This window comes from Microcebus murinus, chromosome X (assembly GCF_040939455.1).
Source record: "Microcebus murinus isolate Inina chromosome X, M.murinus_Inina_mat1.0, whole genome shotgun sequence".
Classification (NCBI taxonomy): Eukaryota; Metazoa; Chordata; class Mammalia; order Primates; family Cheirogaleidae; genus Microcebus; species Microcebus murinus.
Window position 1 is genome coordinate 8,203,183 of NC_134136.1, and position 10,938 is coordinate 8,214,120.

The 10,938-nt window shown below is 44.8% G+C and overlaps 1 long non-coding RNA gene across 3 annotated transcripts in view; it reads right to left on the reverse strand.

Annotated features, from left to right (window-relative positions):
- The window catches only part of LOC105866156 (uncharacterized), a 94,028-nt gene extending 86,568 nt beyond the window's left edge, over nucleotides 1-7,460 (reverse strand). The window contains exon 1 of one of the 3 annotated variants that reach the window (XR_012916047.1): nucleotides 6,803-7,460. This is a non-coding gene — a long non-coding RNA (uncharacterized LOC105866156). The remainder of the gene's footprint in view (nucleotides 1-6,802) is intronic. The other 2 variants (XR_012916046.1, XR_012916048.1) reach the window with 2 other exon arrangements.
- Nucleotides 7,461-10,938: the final 3,478 nt, after the last annotated feature.

Here is a 10,938-nt window from a genome sequence, read left to right on the forward strand (position 1 = left end):
TGGAAATCAGGTTCAAATGAAAATGAGGATGTCTAATCAGATGACTGATTCTAATACAAAATGCATGCCATAAGGTTCTATACACTGATTACCAGTTGCCCAAAGGTGTGGATCTAACTTTTCCACCTGCCACCAGGTAAAGACGGAAACTATGTCCTCCTACGGGCAGGACTCACAGTATCCCTGAGATCAAAGCTGATGAACTGCTCAGAAGGGACAGCTATGCTTTTCCCTGAGATGAGTCTCTCCCACGAGTCACCCTGAGGAGGATATTGTGCAACGAGTGCACTTCCTCTTCAACATTGTCCTAACAGTAAACACGACAAGGAGATTCATGGAGATCTTTTTTTACAGCTCCCTCAGTGTGAGCACAGTCAAGCAAAAATAGTTGGTCTCCTCCGCCCACCCCACTACCACCATAAAATTGTTTGTGAACATTGTTCATTTATTTATGGGTATATTCATCTGTTTCCTTTGTGGGTGTGTTTGGCTGTCTGGCACGTTACTTATTGTCGGTGTTTGTTTCTTAGACTGCTTCCCCCTTGCCTGTTATAGGTATCAGGAAATACTTTTCTTTGTCTTGAGATTTTGTCCTTCATGGTACACCTATAACGGGAAATTGAGAGGAACATAATTTTGTGGAGGACATTAACATCTCGCTCTCACTCTTCACTGGAAAAGAAAAAACAAGTGAAGACAGATGATCCTGGTGATATATATTTATTCATTCAACAGACATTTATGGAGCACCTGCTACAAGGCAGTCACTATCAGAATAAATTAGTGAACAAGGAGACACACATGCTAAAAACAACAACAAAACTCGGCCTTGTAGGGCAGACTTTCCTGTGTGCAGAAACAAGCAAACCACCATAACAAGGAAATAAGCATGTTAAAAGAATAAAATATATTTTTAAAAGAACCCCAAAAAAGCAGGGTAAATGGGAATTATGTAGGGGGAGTGTGTGTGTGTGTGGGGGGGAGTCCAGGTGTGGCACAAAATAAGATGTTTAGAAGTAAGCCACACTGAAAGAAGACATTTAAGCAACGACATGAGAGAGATGAGGGAGGTAGCCATGCAGACACCAGGGGAAACAAGGTTCCGGGCAGAAAGAACAGAGGGCAAAAGCCCTTACTTTAAGAAGGAAAAGGAGGTCACTACAGACAGAGGAGAATGACAAAGGAGAGTACAAGGAGATAAGGTAAGAGAGGCAACTAGTGCCCAAATAACAAATGGCTTTGTAGCAAAATCATAAGGACTCCTGATGTATCCTGAATAAATACTGAGCTGTCGTTTTTGAGCACAGACATTATATGATCTGACTATTTGTTTTAATAGCATTACTCTGGCTGCTGGATTGGTTATCACTGGTGGGAGGGGGAAGCAGAGAAAGGGTCAGAAAATAATTCCCATAATCCATGGGAAAACTGCTGGTGGCTTGGAACAGGGCGGTAGCAGTGCAGGTGGTGAGAAGTGGTCAGATGTGAGATTCTGGATCTATTTTCACAGGCAACCTCACAGGATTTCTTGACAGAGGGAAACGAGGGGTGAGTAAAGGATCGCCCTCAAGTCTACAGCATGAATGACCAGAAGCTTAAGAGCAGCCTTACCTGCGATGGAGGGGCGGATACTGCAGGTGAAGGATTTTAGGGCAACATGGGAGAATTCAATTTGGGGCTTGTTAATGTGGGTTGACTCTTATGCAAGTTTCTCAATGAATTAGGAAGGAAGGTCATCAGCTAATCGTCAGGAGGTGGGAGGAAATGCTGGGGGCTTGAAGGGAGAAAATAAGTTGTGAAATGGAAGGATAGGCAGGGATGGTGGCAGGAGAGAATTGAGTAGTTTGAGGATTTGGGCTAAAAACCTGGTGGAATGATGTTTTCGCTTAAATCGATAGAGACACTGGCTGTCTCAAGATCAGAAAATGGTCATACTTTATGATCCAGTCAGAAAAATGTGGCTTTTGCTGGCCTTCTCGCTTCTGAAAACCGGTTTGCCCTTGCTGGACAAGGTGGCACGGCTCTGAGTGAGAGAAGAGAAGAGGCACAGATAGGTCTAACACAAAACAGAACACAATCCACCTGGACTTCCAGCTTATGCAGAACTGCACTCTGAGTTTTGCTTATAGAGAAAGGGCTCACACAATCAGGTAATCTGACCCAAATCTGAAAGTGAGAGACAGGCCAGAAAGGGCATTCAGAGGATCAAAAGGGAACCCAATAAGCCCCACTATCAATGGGAGAAGAGTAGGGGCTGGCTTATGAACAAGGTTCAAAGCCCTGTGCTGGCCTGCTTGGTCCAAACTGCTCTACAGACATGTACAGCTCCTACATAGAGCACTTCATTCTGGACCCGGAAGCCACTATTAAGGGACCAAGAGCCATGCTACATACAGAGGAGGGAAGAAACCTCTAACTACTATCTGTCTAGGTAGGTCAGACAGTGGGAACTTATACCCTTTCCTCAAACTGGAACTTTCCTCTAAACTGGAGAAAGACACAAAATCTCTTGGGGGAAAATTTTAAAAAATACACATACACACACACTTATATATGCATACACACACATATATGTATGTACACACTTACAAATAATTATGGATTTACCTTCCAGACAGGGCCTCCCTGAAATCTTACCTGTGGGTTTGCTGCTAGCAAATTAGATGCCAAGGAGGGTGGAGGTACTGCCTGAAATACACTTGAACTAAGGGCTATAGGCAGACCCCCATGCACAGTATATCAAACAAACAAACAAAAACTCAAGGGAGGAGATACGGCCATTTGACTCACTGTCTGCCCAATTTCTCAAGGTAGTCAATGTTGCGGCTGCAAAGTAGCGTGGAAAAGCGCCTCCCACTCCTCCTCCTCCCCTAAACCAAACTGAAGCCCGGACCTGGGTCCCCAGGTGGAGGGGCAGCCTTGCCCACCAGCTCCTCAATGGGTGGGAGATTATCATCCAGGATCACACTGATTCTGTTCCTTCTACTCTCAGCCTCTAATGCGGTAGTACTCCAGGCAGTGTCTTCTTTCCTTCCACCACTAGATGGAGATCCTCTGCCTCCCTTTCACATGCGTTTCATTCCCCAGGAAGGCTGGGCATTCCACAACAGTTCTGAGCCCTCCCTTACAGCTCCTGGCATGGCAGGGAGAATCACACAGATGCTTCTGTCTGTCTGCACTGCTGTGAGCCACAGCAGTGGCCAGCTGGAGTTTCCTGTAGTTGCCCTCTTCCTTGAGCTCCGTGCAGTGCCGTGCTTCCTAGCCACCATTCCCATCAGAAGCCCCCAGAAGCAGAGATCCTTGTAGCCACTGAACCCCAGTGAGGACAATTTTAACACCTGACGACTAGGGGGCTGTATCCTGGTGGTGGCTACAAGAGCTATATACTTTTGGATACTGGCTGCCCCACAGAATCTGCAGAGGCCTTAAGGCACTGGAACCTATGAAGCTATCATTTTAGAAGCGCTTCCGCCAGAAGGGCTGGGGATTTAAGGAAAGGCATCTCACACTCCTGTATTGTCTGGCCCAAATAAGGGCATCCTGCAGGTATTCCACCTGCTCTAGGTGCACAACTTACTCGGTGCCTTCTCCATGAAGCTAAGGAAAGTAAAAGGGGCCACGGAGATGCCCCGGTGCCCTCTACATTCAACACAGCAGTTCCCCATCTCCACCCCAGCCACCGATCAGAGACAACCTGTTTGCTCCCTGTCCTCCTTTGCCATAAATACAAGAAATGCATCCCAAACATCTTACATAGCGAACAGGTAGCTTCCTAGCAAGCAGTCCTCTATGTCTCAGAAACCATGAATATGTGATGTTTAATAGCATTTTGTTTACCAATCAAGAATATATGGCATTTTCCAAATACAAATTTCCTAGACCTCCTACACACACATTTGGAGAAGCACATGACCCTTATTAATCAGTAGTCTGGTCATAAGATCATCTGGGTAATTCGTTCACAACAAAGCAATCCCCTCCAATATTTTAGAAAAGCATTTTACATTAGTTAAGGCGATCATCTGTTGCTGTTCCTCTCGACCAGTTAGCACACATCTCATCTCATTCAGGCAGAGAGTACTCTGAGACTGCCCCTCAGCTCTCTCTCCACTCAAGACAGAGAGCCGGCAAGTTAAGTCGGCCTGGACTCAGCATCTCTGGAACGACGCTCAGGAGGAGGTAACGGGGTCTGGCACCTGATTTCTCTCCTCATCACCTCTATGTTCTGGCAAGTATTTGAAAAAAATAAACAGAGCAAGGGCCATTAAGAATCCCATAGCCTGTCCACTCTCAGAAATCAGGACTTTAAAGAGGCTAAAACTTCACTTAATAGTTCTGCTCGCCTAAGACACACAGAAGTGTGGGAGAGCATAGAGCCTTGGTACTCAAAAAGTATGGTCTCCAGCCCAGCCCATGAATCAGACGCTGCATGTGATTTGTAAGCACAGCAAAGTTTGGAAAGTTCAGCTCTGGTGGTTGGTTAGGAGCTGGGGCATTGGCTAGAGCAGTGGTTCTCAAATTTGAGTGTGAATCAGAATCACCTGAAAGGTGTGTGAAAACACGGATGGCTGGGCCCCCACCCCAGTGTTTCTGACTCATAAGTCTGGGATTTGCATTTCTAACAAGCTCCCAGGTGATGCCCACCCGGCTGTTCTGGAAACCACGCTTGCAGAAATACTAGGCTAGAGACAAAGCTGGACTGAAACCACAGCTGCATTTGTTTCATCCCAGGTAAGTCCCTGAACCTATCTAAGCCTTGGTTTCCTCATATGTAAATTGGAAATAATTAAAGTAACAGCCTTTGCTTCCAGTGTTACTGTGAAGGTTAGATCAGGGAATACGGAGAAACCCCTTGGCACGGGCCTGGCACACAGTAAATCCCGAATGGATGTAGGCAATTATTACTACTATGAGTCTAGACACACCACGGCAGACATTGCATCCTCCTCTAACCTCCCCTCTTTCCCGTGTGTCTACGGGGAACTCTCTCCACAAAATAATGTACCTGAAGTACAGATAATCCAAAATCTCAGTATTCAGAACAATAGAGGAGGAATCCTGCCATGGCTTGTATCGGGAGGCAGGTGCTGATGGAGAAAGAATTGAACATCATAGTCAACTGCAGCCCCCCATCCAACACAACGAAGCAGCAAACACTTTAGCCCTGGACTAAACCAGTAGGGTGTCCTCGATATTCCAACTCAAGGCAAGTAGGTAGGTGCCTGCTAACAAGACATCAGGAACTCTTTCCAGGCTTTACCTTATACTACAGAAACCTACCAACACACCTGCCAGTACCACCCCGTCCCCTGCCTTCCATCACCCTCCCCCTCCTCACCTCTGCCCCCCTCCCTACCACCCCTCACCTTCTCAGGCCATTCATCTTGCTTTGTCTTTTGCCTCAGATCTAATTTTCTCAGCTCATTTGGTCAAGCACCCCGGAATATTAGCTTGGACTGTCAAACCCTGGATCTTCTTGTGGCCATTCTTTCTGGAAGCCTATTTTCTGGATTTCCCTTCATTGTGCAGCCCATATGTACAAAAGGAGAACCACACCTAGTGATGGGTGTATAGCCTTTCAACCTCCCTCTTTACTCCAGACTTGGGACGAGTGAGAGGATCCTACTGCTGCCCACCACAGAATATGTATGTATTTATTTTCTACTCAATTTATCATACTTTTGTCATCATGGTTTTACCTTCATGGTTAGCCACAGAATTCCTTCAAATATCACTGTCCTGGCCACTTGTGCCAATTCTAGAAGTCTCCAAAACTACGAAGGAAATACTGTACCGTGGGCCCATTCCAAACTCTTAAATTAAAATTACACCGGCTTTCCACTGATAGCACTGCAGGACTGTCTGTGACACGTCCCTCCATTACAGCAAAGCCAAGCCTGATCGTGACCTAAAAATCTGGAAGGGTAAGATCCCGGGACTCAGAGAAAAAGGAGGCCAGAAGGGAAGTCAGGCCATGGAGGAAGGGAACCTGGCTTTCCCACCCCCTCTGGACTCTTTGGAGTTCAGTGGAAAGAGGCCTTTAACCTAAGCACTCAAGGCCCTAACCTCAAGCAGCTTTTATTGTCCATGCTCTAGTGCTGGTGTTGCTTCCTGACCCCACTAAGCCTTTCTATTAAAATTTTCTGTTCTTATGCTAATTTTGAGAGTCTAGGAGCAAGGGCAGGGAAGGAAGCAGCAAACATATCTACATTTTGTGATAAATAAGTCACTGTTAATAAGGCATGAGACAACGCAAAACCACAAGAAGCCTTTACCCTTACGAATGTCATCAAAGCCACGCAGGCCCATTCCTAATGTCTGCAACTGTCCTTTCTGGAAGAAGCCAAATCTGGCCACCAAGTCTAAGTGGGTATAGCATACACCGAATTCCTTTGTCACATCACCCCGTTTTGTTTTCTTATTATCACTTATCAGTCTCTGAAACTAAGTGGATAACGTGCTTATCGTCTGTCTCCACCCACTAGAATGGATGGTCCCTGAGAACAGGGCCCTTGCGTCCTTACGTGCCTTGGGTCCCCAGGCTCTAAAACTGTGTCTCCTACACAATGGGTGCTCGCTCAGGGGATATTTGTTTCATGAATGAACAGATGTATGGATGGCTGGGTGGATGACGCCCTCAGGGAGGGGTTCCAGGGCTGCCTGGCTTTCTCTTGCACCCACTCAGGCACCCAGGCCCTGACCCACAAAGGAAAGGAACGGGAGAAACTTCCCACCAAGCAGCTTCAAGGCAGAGACAACACAGCCAGGTGGGAATTCCGTACAGCAGCTCTAATGCACATACCCAGACAGGACTGAGCGTGTGCATCTTCGCATTCCTCCTCCAGATGACTCTTAGAAACGGTCCAAGGACTAATGTCTTCCTCTTCCTCGCTCTCATTCCTCCCAGTGATGTCCGCTCCCACGGGGAACAGAAGAAACCGCCCACAAAATAAACCCAGGCCGTGAGCGCAAAGGAGCCGGCCGAATTCCGCACAGCCCGGATAAACAGGGCCACGCTACAGGCCGTCAGCCATCGCGCTCCCGCCCCCGGAAGGACGATTCAACAAGGGGAACTTCCTGCTGCCGTTGCTATGGCTCCGAGGGCGGGACTTCTGGAGACCGCCCGTCTCCGGGTTGCAAATCGACTTCCGGGGCACCCTCCCCCACTAGCTTCCCGGTGGTCTCTCTGCTCCCAATGCCGTCGCTTTACCCTCCTATTTGTCTCGCTCAGGTTCCTCAGTGGACTACTGAGGGTCTAAAGAGCGGAAATCGGGCCGCAAAGAGACCGTCTTCCTAGGACTTGTGCATCGCTCGGTGAACTTTTCGCCGCTTGGTGGCAGTGTGGAGCCACAAGTGCGCACAGCTCCGCTCTTCTCCCGCCCTTCGCGTTTGGAAAAAATCGCACTCTTCAGAGTCAAAAAAATTCCTTCCTACAGAGGCACAGATCTTTTAGGGCTGCCTTGTAGCTCCCACTTTTTGTTTCTGTAAATCTCTGTGCCAATCTGAAGGACAGAAGAGCGGGAGGAAATATTTATTTCTAAATGGGAGTGTCTTGGTTTACTAGCCTGCTTTGTAAACTTTCTCGCATATACGTTTGCCTGGCCTTAGTGCCAGATCTGCAGTAGGGCTTGGGGTTTTTTTTGTTTGTTTGTTTTTTGTTTTTTGAGACAGAGTGTCACTTTGTTGCCCAGGCTAGAGTGAGTGCCATGGCATCAGCCTAGCTCACAGCAACCTCAAACTCCTGGGCTCAAGCGATCCTCCTGCCTCAGCCTCCCGAGTAGCTGGGACTACAGGCATGCGCCACCGTGCCCAGCTAATTTTTTCTATATATATTAGTTGGCCAATTAATTTCTTTCTATTTATAGTAGAGACGGGGTCTCGCTCTTGCTCAGGCTGGTTTTGAACTCCTGACCTTGAGCAATCCGCCCACCTTGGCCTCCCAGAGTGCTAGGATTACAGGTGTGAGCCACCAGGCAGTGCAGGGCCCCAGTAGGGCTTGTTTTAACTTTGTTGTTGTTGTTCATTAAATGAATCTCAAGATGCTGCCTGTGTAAGTGTTGTGAACCCAGGAAATATAAATAAGAAGGCAAACATCACGTCAACTCCACTACCCAGAAACGACCAGTGATATGTTCATGTATTGCCCCTTATAAACTGGTAGCATTTTATATGTGGTGTAAGGACGGCCTTGCTGAAATAGCAGGAAAATAATAATTTTCTAATAACAGCTAGAGATCAATCCTATGAGCTCTCTCTGCTGGCAGGCAACCTGCTGGGGCTCTGTGTTCACAAACTTCTGAAAAGAGCAGAGAGGGAATGTAAATCTTTCTCTTTACATTCACCAGCTCACAGCCTTTAAGTATTGTCCTCTTCATTAAAAGCTGTTCACAAACTTTGCAAGGGGTCTACCTTATTCTGTGTTATTGAGATCATATTGTGTAGATCACACTGTATCCTGGCATCTTCAAAGTCTCCAAAACGTTAGACTTTGCTCTCTCCTCACTTCTCATTATTTCCTTAGTTCCTAAAGGTGTATTGTTCACCTTTTTTCTTAATAATAGGTCAACAGATATTACCATTCATTTGGCAAGATTAAGTATTATTTGGATTTATTCTTGGAATGCTACTTTTTTTTTCCTATTTTTTATCCATATTGTGGCCTTGCTCTTGCTTAAACTGGTCTCAAACTCCTGACCTCAAGCAGTCCTCCACCCTCAGCCTCTGAAATTGCTAGGATTCTAGACTTGAGCCACTGAGCCTTGCCCCCAGGTAACTTTTGATACTCAGTTTAGAGAAGCACTAGTCTAAGGGGCTTGCCTTTAGGGCCCAATCACTACTAGTCTGTGATCCTGTTAAAGCGTTTAGACTTGTAGAAAATGGGTTGTAGTAGGGAGGGAAGGGCACATCTCAAATCATGGTTGGGATGTGGCAAAGTCATAACATGTAACCAAAATATTTGTACCTCTATAATGTCCTGAAACAATAATAATAATAATAAAAACCTACAAAGAATCCTTTCAAAATAAATTGGAAAGCATCTCTCTTTTACCATATCAGGAATTTCTTTGGAATTTGAATTTGGAAGCATTTGATGTTGGAAGAACTTGCCTACCTTATACACTTAATACTGTTTAAATTTAATCTGTATATATTAAATTTAATCCACGTATTTACCACTTCTTTTGCTTTTCCATCCTTCTTTCATCTCATACCTTCTTTCTTCCATCTGAGAAAACTTTGCTTCTCCCTAAAGTACCTCCTTAAGATTTTCTTTCTATTGTTGGTGAGGCAGTCAAGGTTCAACCAGAGAAGAATAACTAGTTCGAGATATTTCTACACACACACACACATATGATTTATGTGTGTAGCTTACATGTGAAAGTGAACGGGGTTACATGATTGTGGAGGCTGCCTAACCAAGTTAATAAGGGAAAGGACAATCAGTAAGCGAAAATGAAAAACAAAAAAAGGAAAGACAAAGAAAAAAAGAAATGGGTTGGAAATAAATGGAGAACTATAGAAAAATGCCAGATGGGAGAACAGGTCCTTACATTGGTATATGTCCATGTAGACAGAATACAATGTGATATACATATCACAGTGTCCACTGAGAAAGACTCTCCCTTTGACCAACTTGGTCAGGGTGCCCTAAGCTGTTCTAGACTAGGAACTTGGCCTGCCTTCAGCAAGAATTATGGTTGGTAAATTTAATGATAGTCCCCCCAAACTTGATATGTGATACTTCATCAAATATCTATTAAAGTTTCTAATCCCCCAACAGTTATGTCTAAGGCCTGTCATTAGCAAGAATCTTGTTAGGTCTGTTGAGCAAGTACCTCCCTTTCCCCATACCCTTGATGTCTCTTCTTCATAATTTTCCATCCACTAAAATCCTTCGCTCTGGTTGTTGGCTACAAATCCCTACCTACCTTTGCCTTATTCAGAGTTAATCACAATCTCTTTCCTGTGTTGCAATAAAGTTCACCGGTTTGAAATAGAGTATTGAAAAATTATTTGTTGATACATAAAAATTGTTTGTATTAATAGTATACATGTTTTGATATATGTATACACTCGGAATAATTAAATCATGGTAATTAACATATTCATCACCATACATACCTATCATTTCTTTCTAGCAATAACAAAGTTCTCTGCTTGACCAAAATTTAGTCAGGCTTCTGAGCAGTCTCCTAGGCCCATTTCTCTACTACTTTATAAATTTCACTTTTATCAAAGAACCCTACTAAGTAAGTTTAGCAAGAACCCCTCATACTGGTATTTGATCACCTTGGATATGTGAACAGATTCATTACATTATCTAAACTTCTACAAAACACTTGCTTTTGATAAAGGTTGTGAACAATACACCTTTAGGAACTAAGGAAATAATGAGAAGTGAGGAGAGAGCAAAGTCTAACGTTTTGGAGACTTTGAAGATGCCAGGATACAGTGTGATCTACACAATATGATCTCAATAACACAGAATAAGGTAGACCCCTTGCAAAGTTTGTGAACAGCTTTTAATGAAGAGGACAATACTTAAAGGCTGTGAGCTGGTGAATGTAAAGAGAAAGATTTACATTCCCTCTCTGCTCTTTTCAGAAGTTTGTGAACACAGAGCCCCAGCAGGTTGCCTGCCAGCAGAGAGAGCTCATAGGATTGATCTCTAGCTGTTATTAGAAAATTATTATTTTCTTGCTATTTCAGCAAGGCCGTCCTTACACCACATATAAAATGCTACCAGTTTATAAGGGGCAATACATGAACATATCACTGGTCGTTTCTGGGTAGTGGAGTTGACGTGATGTTTGCCTTCTTATTTATATTTCCTGGGTTCACAACACTTACACAGGCAGCATCTTGAGATTCATTTAATGAACAACAACAACAAAGTTAAAACAAGCCCTACTGGGGCCCTGCACTGCCTGGTGGCTC